Here is a 23,454-nt window from a genome sequence, read left to right on the forward strand (position 1 = left end):
GTATCTGTATTACATGTGAATCAACATTTGTCTTCCCTCTAAGGCCATTAAGCTTATCTTGGATGTTATGAAAACTTTAGAATGGTATGTGTTCAATGCTATTTGATAAGTGAAAATTCAGTTTCATATCTCATGAGATTTGAATAATGATATATGGATATTGCAAAGGGGAGAGAGAACTTTAATAGGCTACAATACTGACTTTTAGATTTCAGCAAGTTGAACAATACAATACTGTATGATCTGTTTGTGATATAATATCCACAGTGACAAGGCTGTATACTCTCCCTTTATTTATTCAACCTATAAGCTGAATATATATTAAGGGAAGCTGGATTGGAAGAAGATTAGCATGGTTTTAAAATTGGAGGAAGAAACATTAATAACCTGCGCTATGCTGGTTATACTACCTTGATAGCTGAAAATGCAAAGGATCTTCAAGCTTTAGTAATAAAAGTCAAGGAGCACAGTGAAAAAATGGGACTAAAATTAAAAAGACTAAAGTAATGGCAACAGATTCGATGACCAACCTTAGAATTGACAATGAATATACTGAAGTGGTGGATAGCTTCTGCCTTTTAGGATTAATCATCCACAGTAAAGGAACAAGCAGTCAGAAAATATGCCTCAGACTAGCACTTGGTAGAGCAGCCATGAAGGCCTTGGAAAAGATATTCAAATGCCGTGATGTGTCTATACCTACAAAGAGCAGAATTGTGCAAGCCATAGTATTCTCTATGGAAATGAAAGTTGGACTTTGAAGAAACAGGATAGGAAGAGTATGATGCTTTTGAATTTTGGTGTTGGAGAATACCATGGACAGCCAAGAAAACAAACAAATGGATGATTGAACAAATCAACCCAGACTTTTCACCTGAGTCACAAATGACAAGGCTCAAATTATCCTACTTCAGACACATTTGATAAAGATCTAGCTCTCTGGAGAAGGCTCTAATGCTGGGAAAAGTGGAAGGAAAATAGAAGAAGAGGATGGCGGATAGATTCAGTTACAGTGGCAATGAGTTGGAAGACCTGAAAGACCAGGTTAGGGACAGATTATCATGGAGAGAATCTATGTATGTGGTAGCTAAGAGTTGACAGTGACTTGATGACAAATAATCAATCAATCCACAATAAGGTGTATACAGATTTTAGATAAATTGTTTGACAGTTTTGAACATTTTACCCCAAACTGTTTAGTTCAATCAATCTGTAAAAAAAGATTATTTACAGAATGGGAAACTATCTCAGGACAGGATTTGGTTACTAACCTCTCCCTACCACTTTCTTTTCAAGAAATGATAGCTACAGTTAAATCAGTGAAAGTAGGGAAGGTGCCCATCTCTAATTATTTTTCCAGTTGACTTGTACAGAAAAGTATATTGGACTTTTATCTTCATGCAACAATTGTTTGCTGATATGCATGGTCTGTCACTATTTGAGTTAATTATTTAGTTTTAGTTTTGACAAAACCCAAAAAGTCCACATACCTGAAAACTGCCAAAGTTGAGAAATATTGTTCTAGAATCAGCAAAAAAAACAAAAACAAAAACAAAAAAAACCTCCTGAGATATTCTGAGAGTGTTTGGCCAATGCATATCAAAGCACTAACTCCAAATCCTGAAGATGCTTGCAATGAACATATTTGTTTTGTTTTCTTGCCTAGAACTAGAAAATATGTTACATTATGGTTATGATGCAGTTTAGGACTTTGGGAGGGGGAAAAAGGGAAGTTATAAAGGCAGACAACCAATTTCCCTGGTAAATGTTAATGTGTGTCTGAAAATAATCCAAGTGAAAGCATTGGAAACACAAGAGTATAATGTGCAGAAGGACATATCAGCTTTTACAAAAACTGCAGAACGATCCTGGGCACTAACAAATGAAAGCGACATAATTTTCAAAATCATAGTTTACAACAGAAAAGTAAAGGACGATTATAGAAAGCTAAACTCAGTTTGAGAGATATCTCCCATCACTTCACCCAGGCCTACCTCACATGAAAGTTGTGTGTGAACTGCTTCATGTTGTTTTCCCTCATCTTTCTTGCACCTTTTAAACATTTTTTACAGCAATGTTACTAATTTATGCATTCACTTTATATAAAAATATTAATTCAATCAACCAGTAAAAGATAGGCCCCTGCAGGCTGGTTGTTTCTCCTCTGTTCCCAGTCTTGCCATTTTGAATGGCACAATCTGAAAGGAGTTTCTTGATTATATAGGGCTTTTTGCCTATAAATATGGACATCCTTCAGACATATAGCCATGGCTCAGCATGGCCACTGCTGGGCATTCTGAGAGTTGAAGTCTATGCAACTGGAAGGCACCTAGGTTGGGGAAGATTGAAGTAGAAACCCAAGTCAACTGGAATATTCTATGCTCATCTAGCGGAATTTGAGTAGAAGTCTTCTTGCCATTCAGTAGGAAAGTCAGGACTGAGGAGATTTATGGGACTAGCAAGTATGGTACCATATTGTTACATGAGTGTAAATGTCCTGGTCTAAAAACCCAAGCTAAGCTTTAATAATTTCTGATATAAGTACCTGAGGGCAACATCAGCTGGAAAGTCCTGTTAGCTCATTAGGCTAAGTAATGACATGGCAGTACAGCCAAGGGTACCTCAATTATTTTCATGAGACTTACCCAGAAATTCTATTTCTGCAATTCTTTCTTTCTCTAAGTCTAGATTCTCAACACAGCAGTAGTCCATGGGGATCTGCTACTTGAAATGTGAGGATCAGCTAGTCCTATTTCCATTCCTCCTTGCACCAGCTGAAACTTTCCTTCCTTATTTGTTTCACACATAATTTGTTCTCGGGCTAAAGATTTCCAAGAAGTCTATGCTTAAAACCAGATTTAATTCCCAATTCCCAGTACTGACAAATTCAGCCAACCACATAGAACTCTATATAATTCTAATCTGTAAATCTCCCCCTTTGAAGGGGAGGCATTGTTATTAAAAACATTTATTTCAGGGTGGCGGAGTTTGTTTTTTTTCCCTGTGTTTTAAATTTTTCAGGTAAAGTCATTCTGTGCTAGAGCATTAAACAGCACAAAAACTATGGCCCAATAGGGAAATATGTTCTCAATTTCTCTTCAAAGGAAAAGTATAAGCTATTAATACAAAAAGGATATCCTCTGGGGAATACTATCTTGAAATAAAAAGGGTTTAGGCACATGCTGCAGTTAATGAGGTAATCAGGTAGATAAAATGTAAAGCAAAATAAAACTAACCATAAACATCATAAATGCTTCTGCTTCATTCTCCTTTTGATAAAATAATGTATGTACTAGATATTCCTAAAGAAAGTATTCCAGGGATAAAATTAATAACACTAGTAACAGCAACAACAAACCTGTAGGGTCCTTTTGGATTTTTTTTATTCCCAGTCTTTGCCCCAGACAACCGATGGCTTCATTGCCCATCTCCAGATTCTGGCATCCTCTCAGGGCCTTGTCAGGGCACAGATGACAGGAACTCTCAAACTATGCCACCTCTATCTTTATCACCTAGTAGTTTGTCATTGGGAATCAACACATAATGCAGTACTGCAGCTTCTTTAAATTGCTGCAACAGCTGACAGGATGTCATTATTCATGGCAGTTTCTTCTCCTTTCCCCCAAGCTTACCATCACCTTCCCACCCAAATGGATGGGGCGAAGCTTTTCTGGCATTTCTACTGTATGGTTCCAGTGTATGTTCTTGTCTTCTAAGAACCAGACTTTGGAATTTGATTAGCACGGTATGTGCTAGCCGGTGCACTTACATGTAGCAGTAGGGATTTTGGGTCTATTCCAATGGTCTAGTTGAGGGGTCACATGCATCTGGTTCCACCACCCTCTCAAGTGTCACCCAGCAGCAATAATTTTGCCTGTCTGCAACAGAGGGAGAGAAATAAAAAAACCAGTTTCCTCTCCATCAGCTTGCCTGAAAGATCAGCTCCATTGGCTGCTTCCCTCCATGAATTATTTTCATTCAAAATAGTCTTCGTGATTTCTTTTTCCTTCCCCAACACTTTTTCCTATCCTTTTTATCTTTTAAATTATAAACCCATGTCCAAGGGAAGGGCTGTTTGCTATTAGTTTCCTTGCTGTTATATAAGCCCTTTGTGGCTGAATAGTTATTGTGAACATAAACATTGGTTCTTTTTTAATTTACCATGTTCTGCATCCCTCTACTACTCTATATGTTATGGTTATCAATGGTTCTGATGTAAACTTGCTAATCTCTTGCAAGTCTTAGTGAAATACAACAACCAGAGAAGGAATGCCCAAAAATTTTAGCATCCCATCCTGAAAAGTGGATTTCCTCATCCATGATGTGAGGGTTCCTTATGGTTTCTTACAACTGAATAAATGCAGTTTTATTTTTACAGTTATTTTATCTACATTTTTGTACAAGCTATTTTTTGTACATTCTAGAGTTAATGCTGCCTCAGAAAATTCAATAGCAAAAGATATGCTTTTGTAAAGAAAGTTTTTCTTTTTTTGGAGGGGGATAATGGATTCACTTCCTCTTCTGCCATCTGTGTATGTACATATCATAAACATGTTCTAGGCAATAGTTATTAGCAAAGAATTCTGGATTTGAGAAATGTCTTGCTGATACTTTCTCTAAATTCTTTCTCTAAATCCTGTAACTGGAAAGATCATCTGGAGTTTCCTGTTATAAAATTATTCCGGCCCTCTCTTCCCACCCATTCCCCACCCTGGAGTTTATAGAAAGCTTGAAGATCTCTGGGTATGCATGCCTTCTGTTTTTTCTACAGAGAAATGAATCTACCAACAGGAACAAACTTCAGAAAGATATTGATTAGGACACAATCTATTTTGAGATATTCTTCTTTGATTCATATGTACTGTATAGTGACTAGATTTCATATTCAGCTTATCAGAAATGCACCTCTTTTTAACTTCTTCTGAAGGAAGTCTGGAATGAGAGTACATAAAAAAATTTTAAACTCAATGTATTGCTGTTTTCTAACAACTCCAAGTATTCATGAGATAACAAGCATTACAATATGCAAAATAATATATGTTTTTCTGTGGTACCTCAGATGTTATGTAGGAGTCGGAAAATATTATTTCAGTATGTGACATATTTATAAAATATTGTACTTCAGGCAACATTAAAATAAACATAGCCTTTTTTAAAGATCATGATTTAACAATGGTACTGCCATTTTGTGCCCACACATTCTCACAATACTCTCACAACAATCGGTACGTTAAAGCCAAGGGTTAAATATAAAATTCTCCAAGATGCAAAGGAATGAGGAGGATTGGGATTGTCTGATTTAAAACTATTCTGCAGCCTGCTGTTTGGTTGGATGAAAGAGTAGGTGCTGCTGAGTAATACATGATTTTAGAATTAGAAGAGCACGATCTGAGGTTTGGATGGCGTGGTTTTCTGTGGCACAATAAAGTCAAGGTTAATGTAGATTTCAAAAATCATTATGTTAGAAGTGCCATATTGAGAACATGGAATAGATATACACCCAGACTGTGCCTGAAAATGCCTTTATGGGTCTCCGCACAAGAAGCATTTTATAGGAAAAATACAACAGGTAAAGAGAAATGGTTAAGCTATCAAGAACTGTTAGAACAAGAACATGGAGAATATAAGACAAAATAAAGAGAACAACTGGCTGCAGAGGGATTTAGTTTTCAGTGGGTTTTGTATGCACAGTTAAGAGAAAGATTTAGGGCAGATAACAGGATATTTGGAAGTGAGCAACAGAAGGCTGAATTTGAAGTTGAGTTATGGACAAATGCTAAACATGTAATTGCCAAAATGTACTGTATAAACTCTTGCTGAAATTTGAAATGGAGGATGCACAAGTGAAAGAGTATATGATAAAATGGGCTGAGAATTTTGGACATAATATATTGTTGGAACAGCGGGAAAACATGTGGTTGAAAGGATTGAAATGCATATTATGTTGTAATGTAAAAGAGAATTTTTATAAAATGATGTACTGTTGGCATATGACTCCAGTATCTAGCGTGTATAAAGGTACTTCAAATTTATGTTGGAAATGTGGACCACATGAAGGGTCATTTTATCATGCTCAGTAGACTTGTAAAAAAGCCAGAACATTTTGGGTACAAATATATATACTGGTACAAAGAATTTTAAAGACTAAGATTCAACGGAAATCAGAATTTTTTTTGTTGGATTAATGAACAGACAACTAGGGGAAAAAAACCCATGGCAGATTGTTTTTATATATGATCTCTGCTGTGAGACAAATATACATGCAAAAATAGAAAGATTCTGAGATACCCACAATGGAGGAATGGCTGGCGAAGAGATGGCAAAATTAACTTGTTTGCTTAGAGAAAGATCAACTACTACGTTTTTTGGTGACTGGAAACTCCTTATAGAGTTTTGCTGAAGAAAGAAAAAAATTAACGGATAATTTATGGATTTGATGATTAGAAAGAGTAGATTATGGAAAGAAGCAAACTTAGATGTAACCTTAGAGAGAGAGGGTAAAATATAAATGTACTTATAACTGCTGTTAAGAAGACTGGAAGCTGAGATTCTGACTTCCAGGGAAGAAATGGTGAACCGAACATGGCTCTGCTAAAAATGGAGCTGACAAGTGTCGTGGAATGAAGAGCCAGTGAGTAGACTGTTTCTTTGTAATTCCTCTCCAGACAAGAAGATGACTTGAGATCACCCACAGGTGCTCCCTACAGTTGCTCCTCATGAGGAGACTGCAAGACAGTGGTTTCCAGTGGGTTTAGAACTCTAGGAGACCAGGGAATAGCCATCTGCTCAAACCATGGTTGGCCCCTTAAAAAGACACTAGGTTCTTATAATTCCTTTTCTAACCACTTTTGGAAATTGCTTGTTAACTGCTTTTTAGCAATTATGAACCTTTGGATCAAAAAGTCTGAAAATACTGGGTAAGTCCTAAATCCTTAGCAAAACAGGTTTATACAAGTTTAATTTTTTTTTTTTAATGAATAAACAGCAAAAGGGTGATTAGAACTTTGAATTTGGAAAGTTACAAATGGACTAGAGGTCCTGATGGATTTGAAATAAGATTTTGGAATTAATTATAAAAATCCTTCCCATGAGAAAATGTTTTTGTTTTGAATTCTCTTTTAAAAAAAACAACATGATAGGATGAAACTTTGAAGGTTGGACATTAGAGGGAACCAGAAGGAACTAAAGATTACAATTAAAGGAGAAGAACACTTAAATTTGAGTTACAAATACAGAATGAAGCAAAATATTTTAACATTGGAAATATTGAAGGATTTTTTTATGAACAATGGACCCAGAAGTTAATTTTAAGAGTGTCTGCCTCTATAGATAGACTATGTTTAAAAGATGTTATGAAAGAGGAACAAGTTTTACCTGACAAGACTGACCTGAAAGTGAATTTTAAAATGACAGGCTACAAGAATGATATAGAAAAAGATGCTCCATGGGACATACAAAAGAAACCAGGTGATGTCTTAATAATTAAAAGGGATATACAAATATCAAACCAAGCAAATTATACAAGACCTGTATAATTTTTCTATACTGGATTTACAGAAGAGTCTTGTTAAAGCTTTGAAGAATTTTGTGAGAAGGGACAAAGAAAAAATGAAACCAAGTTTTAGGACATTATTTGAAGGGGCTCAAGATCAACACTGTTAAAAGTAAAAGGAAGGAATATAAAGTTGGTTTATTGGATCAAGGTTAAAATCAATATGTTGTAATCTCTGGTAACCCTTAATGGACTTTTGCTGATCAGGACTGAAATGACAAGACTTTTAAGGATTTGTTTATAGATAAGAGTTGGGATATGGGAAGAAGAGATCATTTGTGGTATTTTAAGAGAAGGTGATAAGTTACTAATTTTTTTTATATGTTGTGATGAAGGGGGAAGTAATTTCTTTATATATTTTTTTCTTTACTATATTCTTATTTTTTTCTTTTCTATTTTTCTTTCTATTGTTTTCCTGCACTTTATATTTTTTCTTTTTAATCTTTTTTTTTGTTTGTATTAGTTTTTATCTTTGTAATTGTAATTTTTAATAAAATTACTATTAAAAAAAAAGACTGGAAGCTTCTTCTTTATTATTCTTTGTTTCTTTTTCCTTCTTTTCTACTTTTTTTCTATATTTCTTTTTCACTTTTCTAAAACTTTCTTCCATTTCTCTTATCTTTAACTCAACATTTGTATTGTTTTTACTCTGTGGAAAAACTTCTTTAATGAAAAATCAATAAGTTGAGTTGAAATCAATAAACATCAATGTATATTTGTGAAATGAGAATCTGACCATCATGGATAAAGAAATCCAATTTCTATTTTCTCTGTCTCTCATATCCTTATGAAAAATTTAGAATAATAAAAAAAACTCCTTTTGTTTTAGTCAGCTATTAAAGATAGCAGCTTGATATTTGAAGCGTCTGGGAAACCGATCAATTTTGAATTTAATTAGCTTAGTTTTTTTTTATTTAAAAACTTCCACCTCACCCTTTTGTGAGTAAGGAAACTTTCAAAGGATGGTTTTACTTTCTTTTCAAGTGAAGAAAAGGAGATATGGTGCAAGATAATTTGTTTGTGAGAATAACATTCTAGGACCAGAGGACTGAGGGTTATTTTTTTTCCCCAGAACTGGGAAGAATAACCATTCCTTGATTCCTGAAATTATATGTGATACCATCTCTACTTTAGGACTGATTTCTAACTGCAGCAGATCTCCTAATTTGAACATGTCCCTAAATTTTGAATTCCCTCACTTCACCCCATCCTCTGTTTTTGTAACCAGTTCCTTGTTGAAGATTCTGAAAAACCTCAAAGCTTGTATAATGCCATTGTTGTATTCTTAGCTCAGGCCAAACTTCACTGAGTTGGAAGTAAATCCAATGCTACTAGTATTTAAACAATATGATATTATTCACACAATATGAATATTCAATGCAATCAATGGATAGCATGACATGAAGTATGTAAGCATGTAAGGCAGGAATAGAGTAATTACTGGCTTCCTTGGGTTTTGACTGAGGATCTGCTACTATGGGGTATATTTGTGAAAGACTAGAATAAATAATGTCCCCTTACTCTTAACATTTGAAATTGAGGCAAAGCTGAGACAAGAAATATTTGCCAGCAAAGATTATTTGTAAGAGCAATCATTGCTCTTCTATCCCATGTTCAGGCTTGAATCCTGACTGGAAGGGATTTAGAAACTCTGCTGCATCTAGGAAATTTTGTAGCTGATTGCCACTGCCTTCTCCAGAATCTTCTCCCAAAAGGGAAGATTGGAGACATGGTGGAAGTAATCCAGTATGATTGGATCAAGAGCTGGCCTCTGCAAGAGAAGTTACATTCCCATCTCTTTCAAGGCAAATAGCACTTCATCCTCTCTCAGGAACAAACATAAGGGATACTTCTGTAGTATAATATTGGTTTTGTGACTGCAGAATTGATTACCAATAAGTTTCTGGATACATTTCAAAGTGCTGGTTTAACCAATAAAGCCCTTCATGGCTTGGATTCAGGTTATCTGTGGGATTGTCTCTGACCAGATTTTGCCTGTTGTGTGCAAATAGAGAGGGATTCATAGAGTTTCAACCGCATAAAAGATTAAGGGGAGGTGCACCTAAGATGGTCCTTCTCTATGGACCTTGAAGACAGCCCTCCTCTGTGGTGCCTCAGATGTTGGGGAATATTCTGCCCCAGAGTTTTGCCTGGTACCCTTTCTTTTGGCTTTCTACAAGGCTTTTAAGACTATTTTGTTGAGATGGGGTTTTGAATTATAATCTGTGAAATTTGGATGATATTTTCTCTTTTATGGTGATGTTGGACTGCCCTTTATTTTAGATTGATATCTTGAGTTATAATGATTTTGGGGTGGCTTATTATAGTTTTTGTATTGTTTTTTGTGATGCCTAGTTATAAAATGCATGAAGTCACATATACACACACACTTTGTAAATATCTTTTTGGAACTCAGTCTGAAACATTGACAGCATTAAAGTTATGTATCATTTCACTAAAATACTGTTAAAGAGGAAATTTGATAGAACTAGTTTCAGTTGAATGTGTCCATGTATAAAGGCTGTGTATCAACACAACATTTTTGCATACTTTACTATGAGAAAAATATTTAAAGTAGTAGATATTTTTTTAAAGGGATATAGACACACACACGTGCTTAAAATACAGCCTGTATTGATGTTACCTATTTGGCAATGTGTTGGATCCTGATGTTAATTGTTCTTAGAGTTCAATTATAGCTAACTCCTTGAATTCAATGCATCTACAATAATTCTGAATAGGTTTGAACCTAAACCAATGCCTCTGACCTTTTCTGAATTAGTAAAGCATAAACAAATAAATAAATCATGAGGAAATACAGCACTATATTGTGTATTTCATGGCAGCTGAGAGGGATACTGTTTATGAGTCAGCTGGGAGAATATACAGCAAAGCAAAAATCTTGAACAGCTCTATTTAATCAGCACCCACTGGCCAAGTAGAATAAAAAGGGTCGTTCTGTTTTATTCCCAGTTTCAGTTCTTTTGGGCTGTATTTGCGCAATAACTTGAACCACAAGCTAACTATATTAGGCGTACCCTGATCCATATGCCAACCACATAAGTATGTGGTATGTACTGGGCAGCTTATGTTTTAATAATGTGAAAACCCAAAAAGAGGTTGAGTAAACTTCATCACCATAGCAGATAGCAGCACCTAGACAACCTTGGCTGGTCTTGAAAATAACATAATACTGGTTCCAGGTTGGGGGGATGTTGTTGTTTCATTCCCAGTCTAACCAAAGCACCAAATATTTTCTGGTCATCCATCCATCCATGCATTAATCAGGTTTGATTAGCTTTTTGAGATCAGCCAAGATTCTGAGATTTGTTTTCCTAACATAAGCCTAAAAGGGGAGTTGATGGGGACATACCCTCAACACCAAAAACATTTAGATTATTTATTTATTTATTTATTCATTCATTCATTCATTTTTATTTATTTATTATTAAACTTGTATGCTGCCCATCTCCCCCAACGGGTGACTCTGGGTGGCTCACAATTAAAATCAGCAACCCCATCAACAATTAAAAATCCCCCCCATAAATAGTTAAATAAATAATCCATTAGAAATCAAAACTAAATAACAAATCTTAAGAGCTGATCTAACTTTCATCATTACCCTGCAATAAGTGGAATGAACTGCCATTAAAGCTTTTGAAAGCTTTGCAGTACTCTGAACCAATAGTAAGTTTGCTCAGTAAACATTGTTGTGATGCCACCTGGCATTCACAAGATTGACAGCTGTTTCCCATAGAAGGAATATATATCCCTCTGTCTCAATTAGGATCTTCCTAAAGTGAGAGGCTTATTTTAACATGTAGTCAAAGGAGCAATCTGTTATAACCATTCCCTCTCCAGGTGGAAAAGGGTTTGCTCTTTTGGAAACTGCAGGAAATTCTCAGGAAAGATGGAATCAAGGAAGTAGATATCTGCTGGGGTGGGGTGTGGGAAGACAAAGAGAAAGCTCTTATTCTCCTCCAACCTCTAATTAAGAGTGGAACTGGCAAGGAAAAAGATTTTTCAGGTAGCAAATTGGCACAGAAGTAACATTTGTTCAAATGGTCATCTGCCTTCTAGAGGAATAGAAATAGGAAAAAGTTAAGAAAGTAAAATGGATTTTTCCATTCTCTTTCCTTTTTAAAATTAAGTTTTATTTTATTTATCTCTTGTAAGACTGATATATCTTTCTACAAATGAGGAGGGAGGGGAGAAACTGATTTGCCCAGTCACGTGCCTAAGTGCTACAGGACATGGTGCTACAGAATTTATTTCCTTTCTACCCCCTTTTTTTCTTTAATTTCTTTTTACCAGTAATGTGCAGAGACTATAGGAGTCTTATTTCTCTTGCGCACTGTTGTAGGAAAGAACCAGGTAAAGACATCACCCTGGAAGATAGGTGGTGCCAATGAGAACTACTAAGCCTCTACATCAAGGTAGGAGATGATGCTAGAGTATGTAGATCTAGATGATTTCTGGAATAAGTGGTTTGAGACCTCCAACCTTTCACCTTACAGGCCCAGTAGTGCTGCTACAACCATCCATAATAAACAGGTTTACCCATATGTAGTATGAGCAGGAAGAAAATTATTGGATTTTTTTTAAAGAATATGAATAAATAATATTCATAAAGAACAAGGTTGTTTGCTTTTCTATGTCACTGAGTAAGTAAATTACTCATATTTGTGCTTGGAATTTCTTCTTGATACTTCCAGAAGAAGCAGAGGCTATTTGTAGCAACATTCTTAGAATTTGTGCCAATCCCCTGGTTAAGAAAGTGTTTGTGTGTGGACATTGAGAAAATGTCCATACAGACATTCTTCTGGATACCACTACCACTGAGTAAATCTTATACTACTGCCAGAATTATGATACTGGAGGATGGAGATACACACACACTCAGTTTTTTGGATTTTTAAGCTAGGGCCACTAGGCAGCATCCCATGTTCATCTAAAAGATTTGACGTGAGTGTGTGAAGGTCATAAAACCATGACATCAATCTTTCTGGCCTTTGTTGACAGAGCTGATTTGCATGTCCCTGAATGATCTTCAGAAAGGATATTTACACTTAAATATTTTAAAATCATGTATACATCTTGGCAGATTGTGCATTTTTCATAATTCACTATGTTTCAATCAGCTCTCATGAATGGCTTATTATGAAACATTTCTTTTAAAAATTATCTAGGTGTTGTGTAATTTCTGGAGTTGGACGTTTGTCAGAGTTTAGGGACTAACAGAAGTAACTCTGTGTACTGCTCTTGGTATAAAATTCTCAAAGGGCTTACAGCTACAACCATAAATTAAAATCATTCCATGAAAAACCTTCTCACTTAAAATTGCAACCTTGACAGCAATTAATAGTTAAGGAAACATACTTCAGGGTTTGGGGAGAGAAAAGCAGCTTGAAAAACCTGATTTTCAAAATATTGAATTCATAAAGCAAGACAAGTTAGGAACAAAAATAAACAACTTCCCTACTCTCACACATGCAAACACATTCTTGCATAAGATTTATTTCTCTTGAATAGTGAAATGTATTGCATAGAACTGACCTTCACCCATAGGACTTCCTTGTCTCCTTCACCCTCCTGGGCCACTCGAGCACAGAATAACATCAGAATTACCAGTGGGTTGATCATTCAAAAGTTGTACCAAAAGGAAAACACTTCACTGAAAAAGACACCACCAATTTGCATAAAATGTGCATATGTTATCAGTGGAAATGTATGAATAATTACTATGATGTAATTAGGACAACAACTATCTCTTTCCACAGGATGGAAAACTGATTAAGTTGTGTGTGTTAATTGTTAATAGACAAAAAGGCTATGTAATGCTTTGAATTCAATTCCAAAGAGGTGCTCTGGAGTGTTAGGGCCTGCGAACATAACATCTGTCTGCAAGTCTTTAAAGTTGCTGTATCTTTTCCCAGGATCACATGCCACCTGATGGCAGCAGCCCTGCAATCTGGGAAAAGAAGCTGCTTTAAAAAGTCATAGACAGATGCTACATTTGTAATTCCATATTTTCTAAATTACTTCCAAAGTTGGGTACAGCCGTAATAGACAATTTCATGATCTTTGCATTCCCTTTTTCTATTCATTTTTAAAGTGGAGTTTACTGAACAACTCTTCTGTAAGACAAATCTTTCCAACAGTTGTTTGTCCTCTGAAATGGCTACCTAAATTGCTGGATATGGGGGAAAAAGCCCTTGTAACTATGCATGCTTCTGATAGAAACATTATAAAAGTCACAAGGCCTGTTTTCATTCTTCTGCACAAATTATTTATCAGAAAGCTACACCAGCAGCAACAGCTAGCACAGCAGGGAATATTTATGGTCTGAGATGTGAATTTGAAATAGGTCATTTGACCTGACAACAGGCTGTTGAATTTCAACATGGACAGCACAGTTAATACAAGTTACCTTTCAAAATGGCTGAAATTGGAATTAACCTAGGAAACTGGAGAAGGAGTACAGAGAAATAAATGCACGTTGTAAAATAAAATGAATCTGTAACCAAGTTAACTCTATTCTGAATAGTTTGTAGAAAACAGAAAAGATAACTACAGAAAAGACTATTTCTGTTCCTCCTTCCTCCTTTTGCTTTAAAAAGCTGTCTACAAGGTTGGCAGGTGATAAGTATTAAGACACAGAGAGCAGTCACACATTAATCTACCTCAGTGTTTCCCAACCTTGGTAACCTCCAGATATTGGACTTCACCACCTGGAATTCTCGTCAGTGGCCATGCTGGCTGTGGAATTCTGGGATCTGAAGTTCACACACCCTGGAAATTGCTAAGATTGGGAAACAGTGGTCTACCCTATTGTTAAATTAAATATGTTCCTGGCCTTATCTTCCCATGAGAATCATTAAAAGTGCAGTCCTTATGAATATTTTGAAACAGTGTGAAACCACATTCAGGCATTTAGGATTGAAATGGAGGGAGACACCTTCAGTGGTGCTATCAGAATAGGACTTTGGGATAGGTATCCAAGAGAATGCCTGGAATAGGCATCTCAGCAGAATGAGCTGTGGGCCCAGACATGGGAACCTGGCTAAGCATATTTGGAAGTAATCAAAGTCATACACATTATGGGAGCCTTTAAATTTAGTGCTCCCATAAGAGCAAAGAAAGGGCTCCCATAAGAGCATTAAATCCAGAGCCAAAAATGAGTTAATATGCCACTAATGAGTTTACTCTACAGTAAGCTAAACTTTCTATTAAAGGATTTACAGAAATAGATATTAAAGATGGGGGGGGCGGGAGGGGGAATCACTGCCAAAACATGATTCTGAAGCAAACAAAATACACAGAGATTTTGTAATCTGGAATGCTTTAATATGATTTTTTTTTCTTTTTGGTTCCAATGTTCATTGTTGTTGTTCTTATTAAGGTGAGGTCCCAGAAGATAACCATCCTAGAAATGGCAAAAAGTAGAAGCTAGCATTTGCTTTATGAATGACAGGAAAAACTTGGGTAATGAGTTGCCTTTTAAAACATTAAGAAAATATACTCTGACTTCCATGGGTGGTATGGCAAACTGAAGACCAACAACTGCAGCAAAGACCAAGGAATTGGTGAGTAGACTGGTTCCTTGGAACCTCGCTGGATAAGAAGAGGATGGGAGATTGCCCACATGTGCTCTGGACAGCTGCTTCTCACAGAGACCAAGATGGTAGGGATGGTATCAAAAGTGGTTTTACAACTGCTAGGCCAAAAGAATGACTTCTAAGTTCCTTTCTAAGGATGTTTCACTGGATCTACAAAAGAAACTGGCTGAGGTTTTAAAATTTAAAAGGGAAATAAAAATAGCAAACCAAGAGAGTAACCTGGATAATTTTTTCCTACTGGATTTACAAAAGACATCTGCAATGGGACAAAGAAGAAATGAAGAGAAATCAAATCCTATTGCAATATTTGAATGAACTAAAGATTAAGATTGTTAGAAGTAAAATGAAGGAATATAAAGCTGGTTTATTTGATCAAGGTTAAAACAAGATATGTTGTTACTTCTGGCAACCCTCTATGGACTTTCTGCTGACACCAGGCTGAAAAGATGATTTTTATGGATTTATTTATAGGTAAGAGATGGGATAAGGGGTGAAGAGATAATCGTAAACATAGAGGGGGTGAAGAGTCACTAAATTCATTTATTCTTGTTGTGATGAAGGTTGGAAGTCACTTCTTCATATATTTTTCTCTTTATTATATTCTTACTTTTCTCTTTCTTCTCTCTTTTTTCTTTTTCCTTGCACTTTTTACTCCTTCTCTCAATTCTCTTTTCTTTAATGTTAGTTTGTATTACATTTTACTATTATAATTAAAATTCTTAATAAAAATTATACATATATTAAAACTATATATATATATAAACAAAATTATTCCAGTAAATATAGATTTATGTTCAATAATTTCTGCTTTTTTATAAAGGCAGGCAGGAATTATATGTCCACCATTGTTTATTAGCTTTAGGCTAAGAAAAATATCTCTTAAGTCTAAAGTGCAAAACAGAAGCAATATTGAATCTTGCATGACAAATTTAAAGATAGGACCCTTTTTATTAGTGTGGCATAAACAGAAAATGATTTACTGTCTCACTCAATATATTTTAATAACTGACCCTTAATGGGGTCTGTTAACCAACATGATGCAACACCGCTTTGTTTCACAGTAGTGCCTGAGACTAGTGGAGAGATGAGGAATTGCCGATAGATAGCTTTGCATATATGTTCCGTCCCAGGCAATGTTTTCAACTGGAAGGAATGTCCTGAACTAAACAAAGATAGTATAGTCCAACTGCAGATTCCAACAAGATGTAATACAACAATGCAGAAACCAGATTTTGATGGGACAAAATGTAGCAAAGCAGATTCCAAATTCTAGCAAGGCAAGATCCAAAATTGCTCACAAATCAGCAACAAGCAAACCCACATTAATGCTTGGTAGGATTGCAGCTTCAAATTGGACAATGAACAAACCCTATCCAGTTCAAGAGAGTTTTATAAGGAAGAACAAAGTTCCACTGCAGCTTTCTGATTTAGAGTTTGAGAATGGCAATGTCTTCTGTTCTGGCTGGAGAGGTGCTAGCAAAATCTCCCCTGATAGCGCTTTTGGGGCAATAGAGTTATCTATGCATATTTCTAGGAGGAAAAGCCTTCCCATTCTGATATTTCCTCCAAATCCATGGTCTTATTCTTCCAAAGTTGAGAAGTTTGATCAATGATCTTTGCAGTTTGCCTTTCCTAATAAGAATATAGTTTGACAATACAGAAAGATCAGCAATCATTCTTCTAATGGTAGACTAAGCCTACCATTTTTATTTTTTTTTATCTTTTTGGTCCCACTGCCAAGGCCACTGACATTCTCCCCAGTGCTACAACAGAGTGGAAATAGCTGTGGGTAGCACAGCACATCACTAATTATGTATTGGTACATGATCTATGTTCCTTCCATCTCTCTGTTACTTTCTCTGTCCTAAAGGATGGAGCGTGGCTCTTGTTAAGCAGCAATCTGGTACTTTTAGGAAAAGTATGTAACTGTGAATCATCACATGGAACTGCTATCCTGAATTTGCTTTGTTGCAAACACCTTTTAACTCTGTTTCAGTCCCACTTCAATCTTCTCATGTCACAGAAGGGCATACTCCAAAAGGAACATCTATAATAGAGATCTAATGACAGCCTAGCCTTGAGAAGCATTGTCTCCATTCATGTTCTAAGAGGTAATAAAAAAGCTTCACACTCAGCCCATAGCCAAGGAAAATAAGGTTATAGTATTACACTCATGTAATATATTTTAGTGTCTTAGCAACAAAGATCCCACGTGATTCTTATCTTTGGACTCCATTTTTGATAGATTTTCTCAGCAGATTACTCTCAATAGTAATTCTTTGTAAATGATTTAACTCTTAATTTTAATCTTGCTTTTCTGCATGATATGTTGACTGCTGTCTTATGGGGCTCCCAGTCCATGATGGGATTACTATCTTCTGGAGCCACAAGAATTTTAAGGCAGACTTAGCACACACAGATAGAGCAAGCTTGTAATCTACCGTTCAAGCTAGTAAAAGCAGCACTCTGAATTATAATGCAACAAATTAAAGAAGACTGCTGTCTGAACTAGGTCTGGGCTGGATGAATTTACAATTTTTGTTAGGCATTACAACAACTATGTGTTGTAATCAAAGATGATTATTCTGTAATATGATAGGGACCTATAAGTGAAGGGAGGCAATTGGATACACACTGTTATGAAACTTCCTAATAGTTTTCCAGAATAATTGCTCTTTCTCCTCTTCACTTTCCATGTTTCAGCTGTCTTATATAAGAAGATACATGAAGGCCATAGATTCACATATCTGTTTTATACCTCTGTCCAGATCACTTGAAGTACAATATTACTTAATCAAATGGCCATCTGTAGATGATATAGGACTTAAAGATATTTTGGTAACCTGGATTTAGAAGACACTAAAATAGTTGCTAGGTGTTTTTGTTTTAATTCTGTACCCAAATGTATCTTGAAAATTCTCAAAAGTTTTCTTCTCCTACAAAAAAGCCTGTTTTTTTCCTACCCTATTGCCAGGATGTTTAAGATTGATTCTGAATTTCTTTTGATGGTGATTGTGAGCTTATTCTGTAGGAGCTGGCAAAGAGTTGTTTGCTATAACTGCTGGTGTTATTATTGTCTGTTGCCCATCTTTCCATCACTGTGGAATCTCCCTAGCCTCTCATATTTCCCAATGTGAAAATGTCCAGTGGAAGGACTTCTCTTGTTATGTCTTCTGCTGAGAGTTAATTAAACCATGGGAAGCCAAGGATGCTGCAGCCTGCTGGAGAAATGATGGCATAATGAAAGCCAGGATATTCACACACAACCCTTAATGAGTAAGTAACTGAATAAGGAAACACATTCTTCACACATGAAAATGTCATGAAAATTATCTTCTCATTTTGGGGCAGTGGGGGACAGAAACTTCTACCTTCACACTTATCCAAAGAGATGAAAATATCATAGTTGTCTATTGCCACTCTTTGATACTATTCCACTCCTGTTGTTTTTATATTGATCACAAAACTTTGCATCATCTAGTTCACATTAGGAAAAACAAAAAAACACATTTGTTAGTTGGGACACATTTTTATTCACCTCATCAATCAGCTCCTCTCTTTCAGCTGACAGATTACTGACAAGATGAAATCACCAGCATAGGGCTAGCCAGCTTTCCCTATAAGCTCGTTTCTTGCTATAAATTGATGTTCATCACATTTAAGGAATTTTCTTTTTAATATCATTTTACTGTATTATTATAAAACACAAGTAGTACACCAAATTCATTTTAATTTAGGTATATGATTAAGGAGTTAGAAAGAGTTTTGGAAGCCATGTTCTACATGCTTTTCCTATCTTGTTTACAAACTTAATTTAGAACACTGAATAGGAAATTGGAATAGTTATTTGTACAGTCAACTTTATTTTTAAAATACCTATAGACTTGCAGAGTCATTCTTAAAAGACAAAAATAGTAAGTGGCTGTAGTCCAGTGGTTTGCTTAGTGGTGTGTCCACTGACCAAAACAATTCCAGTTTCCTGGAATTTTGGGTAAAGGTAAACTGGAATGTTGAAAAGGAGATGGTGGGGAGCAATTCTCATGGGCCTTCTGATTAATACATATTTATTATTGGCTACTGCTAGGATTTTGTGAATGGGGAACATGGTAACTGGAGGCCAACTGTGACTCTGAAGGTAAAAGGAGAAGAGAAGATGAAAAGAAATGAAACATGGGAAAGAAAAAACCAAGGACAAAGTCAGAATCACAGGATGAAGAAAAAGAAGCATCAACTTTTAAAAGTTACAGAAACACAGAAAAGATATCAACAATCTTAAAACCAGGTTTTCCTTGGATGATCTACCTGTAGCCCTTTACCCAAGGAAAATGAACTTCTGTATACCTTAGTTGGTAATGCTTTTTCTTTTTATTCTTCATTCATTCATTCATTCATCAAATATATATGTATAGCCACCCATCTCACTTGCATGTGACTCTGGAGAGTGTACACAATTAGAACACAAGCTAAACAATCAACATAATTCAAACATTAAAACCAATGAAAAACAGTTAAAAACAATAATAGCAGTTAAAAACAATAATAACAAAAAGGCAGGGGAGAGTGCAGTCTGAACTTATACTCAATGCAGCCATTTAATGGATCCCCAGACCTGATGGCAAAACCAGGTTTTGAGAGCCTTCCAGAAGGCCAATAAGTTTGGGGCCAATCTCATCCCAGGGGGAATGATGGCCAGGTGCCATGCCAGAAAAAAGTTTCCTCCTGGTCCCAACAAATGAAGCTCCTTGGCTGATGGAACCCACAACATGCCCTCCTGCTGGACCTGATGGAGTGGGTAGATGTTATTGGGGAGAGAAAGTCCCCCAACATTATCATGTTTAAATAATTTCTATATTCCATACAGTTCTTTAAATGAATAAATTTCCATATTTTAGTGAATGTTTCGTCTCCTTCCCATACAGAGCAAAAACAACCAAAAGCTCTATTAAAAACTGAGTTAAAATTACCACACACAGTAACAGGGGCATAACAAATCATTAGCAAAGTATAGCCTTGTGTGTCTTTCAGATATGGATGTGAGATTGTTGGCTTACAAGTCTTGGCTTCTAGGTACCTTCTAGGTACCTATACCCTTTATATGTTTTGTTTTAAATGGTATAAAATGTAGCCAATATTGTTCACCACAATGTATTTTTAATGTTGCAATGGGTAAATTATGAGTGCTAAATAAATATCAGATAAATTATCTGAATTATCAGATCAATAAATATATTCATAATACTTCATAATATTGCCACCTGACTCAGTCTCCAGAAAACTGTGTTTTTCTCTAATCTTGTCATTATTGAATTTAACTATAAGAGTTTTCTGAGGTTGCAATTTAGTCTTGCCATTTCTTTAGTTTTCATATCATTTTAATCTCATCTCCCATGTTACCTGCAATCTTCCCTATCCCACTTTCAAATCAGTTTAGCATAATCACTATTCCATCCTAAAGTAATTAAACATTTTCATTTATAAAATTCCATCAGGAGGTTGATCCCTACTGACGCTGAACCGCTGATAATTGTGTCTGCATGATTTATATTTTTTAGGATTATTAATAGATGATAAATGAGCAGAAAAAAATTAATGGGGAGGGATGGAAAGAAGAAGGTTCTGATACACAAGGGATATTATTATGAAAATTTCAGAGTCAATTTGCAAATATTTTCTATTTTGCCACATCTTCTGCTATCACTACAGCTTGTATTTCATAGCAATTATTTAGAGGTTATATATTTATTAGAGAAATTATTTAAATTCTACTCCATTTCTCTTTCTCTGAACTTCATTTTTTTTTTGGTCTCTCTCAGACACACATTTCCTCATGAATAAAGCCAAATCTATGTTTTTAGAAATACTACATAAATACACAAACATATTTGTTTGCAAAGAGGAGCTTATAATGACATATTCAATAGTTTTTATGGAAACCAGATCTGCCCTCAAGGAAACAGGGCAACCTTTCCTTTATACCGGTCCAGAACAAGTTGTTCTTCTCTCCTCCTCTTCCTTCTTCTTCTTTAAAAATTGAGATTTCCCAGCAGCTCCTTGGAATTTTTGTACTATTATAACTGGACCACACTGCATGACATTTAAAGCTTTCATGAAAGAATGCAAGAAAATCCTTAGAACTGGGAATCTGACAGAACAAATGCAGAAAAGTGTGAAATTCAGGCTGAAATTCATAATGAACACCAATCTGAGTTTCTTTGAGGAAAAAATAAACCTAATAACAAGAGGAGAGAAAATGAAAATCCTTATTTACTCCAAATCAAATCCTAGAATTGATATTCTACTAAAACTCTCATTGTGTTTTTCTGTTTGTCTGTTTGCACCCTCACATTAACCTAAACTCTGCATTATACCACAACACATTTTGAATCAAGGTACCTAAAATTCGCTAACTTAAAGAATGCATAAAAATCTGGGAGCCATTACTCCTGTGGAATTGAAATTTCTATGATGTTCAGACCAGTTTTAGTCACAAAGTTGTGGCTGTTGCATCATCCCTGTAGTCATCGGATTGTGATTTACGATGCTCCCTGTCAGCTTCCCACAAGCAAAGTCAATGAGGAAGGTGGCAGGCAGTTGGAAGTCGCTCGCACTCCCATTGCTTTTTTGCCCTCCCCTAGTCATTCTGTTTATCTGTTTAGGTAAGTAAATATTGACTTATTATTGAAGTTCATTTGCCATTGTAATTATTTTTCTGTTTAAGATACATACATGATGATCTTTAGATGATCACGGGACCATCTAGCATTGGGGTAAAAAAAATATGATCAGCCTAAAATTTAATGTTCATTCTGGTCACATCAGGCTGCACTACCTTTCTCTCAAAGGATGACCCAATGGGTCACAGGGTTGTTTAGTAACAACTAACTATTACAGAAACAGTAATTTTTCTACCACATATTTTATAAACCATAAAGAACATAGTATCTCAGTTTGGGAGTGGGGTGGGCAAAGCACATACACACAAACACAAACAACAAAAGGGAAAGACAATAATTGCATCTATTATAGCAAGCTTACAGGTTTTAACTCACCTAAGGACAGACTATTTGAGATCCTGGAATAGTCAAAGTAATTTCTTCTATCATATTTAGAAATAGTAATTCTTCTTAGTATTTCATGTGCCACATACTACTTGAGAGTGTGGAGAATGTTTGTTAGTGCTAATATAGATGGTCTCTTCCAACTTCTGATAGCAACTGGACTATACATATATGTGTGTGTTGTGTTCATCTTATTTGTTCTGAGTGTCACTATAACTTTTTATTCCTAAATGGACTTTTAGTTGGCAGGAGGAGAGTTCACATCTGAGGGATATATTTGGCTGACATCTTGGGATATATTAGTAACATGCAGAAATCTTTGTAAACTAGTTTTAAGAGTATATCTGTGCTAAAATGTTATCAGGACAAATGGCTGTTTTTTTCCTTGCATGATAAGGCTGGACAGTCTTTGCAAGACAGGTTGGTGATGGCTCTCAATGGCAACTAATGGTTAGTAGGAAACTTTGGATGATTTGTTTCATTAACCAATTTATATGCCTGCCCAACTCACAAATTGTGGCTCTGGGCAGCTAATATTAGCTTAAAAATATAAGTAAAGAAGAAATAACCAAACAAAAATAAAAAACAGAAATAAAATGTATTTGAGGCCAAATATAATCATTTCTATAATCCTTATAGAAGAGGCTCATCAATCACCCTGGTACAATGCCCAAGAGGAGACCCAAGTTTTCAAAGTCTTATGAAAATCCAGCATGGTCAGGACCATCTGAATCTTTGGGGGTATGCTGTTCTGTAGATGTCAGTCCTTCAAGCTAGATCAGACTAGCAGGCAGGCCAATATCACTTTTATTATACAGAGATAGTAACAAAATCTTGCAAGTCTGAATGTACTTCCCCTCCCTCTCTTTATCTTTGTGAGAACTAGGGAGGGTCTTGTCTAAGATGTTTTCTCAGGTTACAGTTCTGCCCCGGACTGAGGTTTCTTTTATCTGACTCTTGTCTTGGTAGCGGCTCTTCCTCCTGTACCTCAAGGCTATTCCCTTATTCCATTACAAAAAGGCAGGTGCAGTGACAGAGAAGGTATACTTCCTGGGTTGCAACAAATGGCATTGTTTCATATAGGGGACCTACAGCATGCAGTATAAATGTGCCATGAAGTGCTTCATAGATGATAACTAGTACAATGAACTGTACTCAGAAGCGTATTGGAAATCAGTGCAGCTCACAAAGTAGTGGTGTTACATGAAAACTACCTACACCACTA

Source organism: Python bivittatus, unplaced genomic scaffold (assembly GCF_059951505.1).
Source record: "Python bivittatus isolate LINGU-HERP-01145 unplaced genomic scaffold, Pbiv_v1 ctg000070_np1212, whole genome shotgun sequence".
NCBI classification, from domain to species: domain Eukaryota; kingdom Metazoa; phylum Chordata; class Lepidosauria; order Squamata; family Pythonidae; genus Python; species Python bivittatus.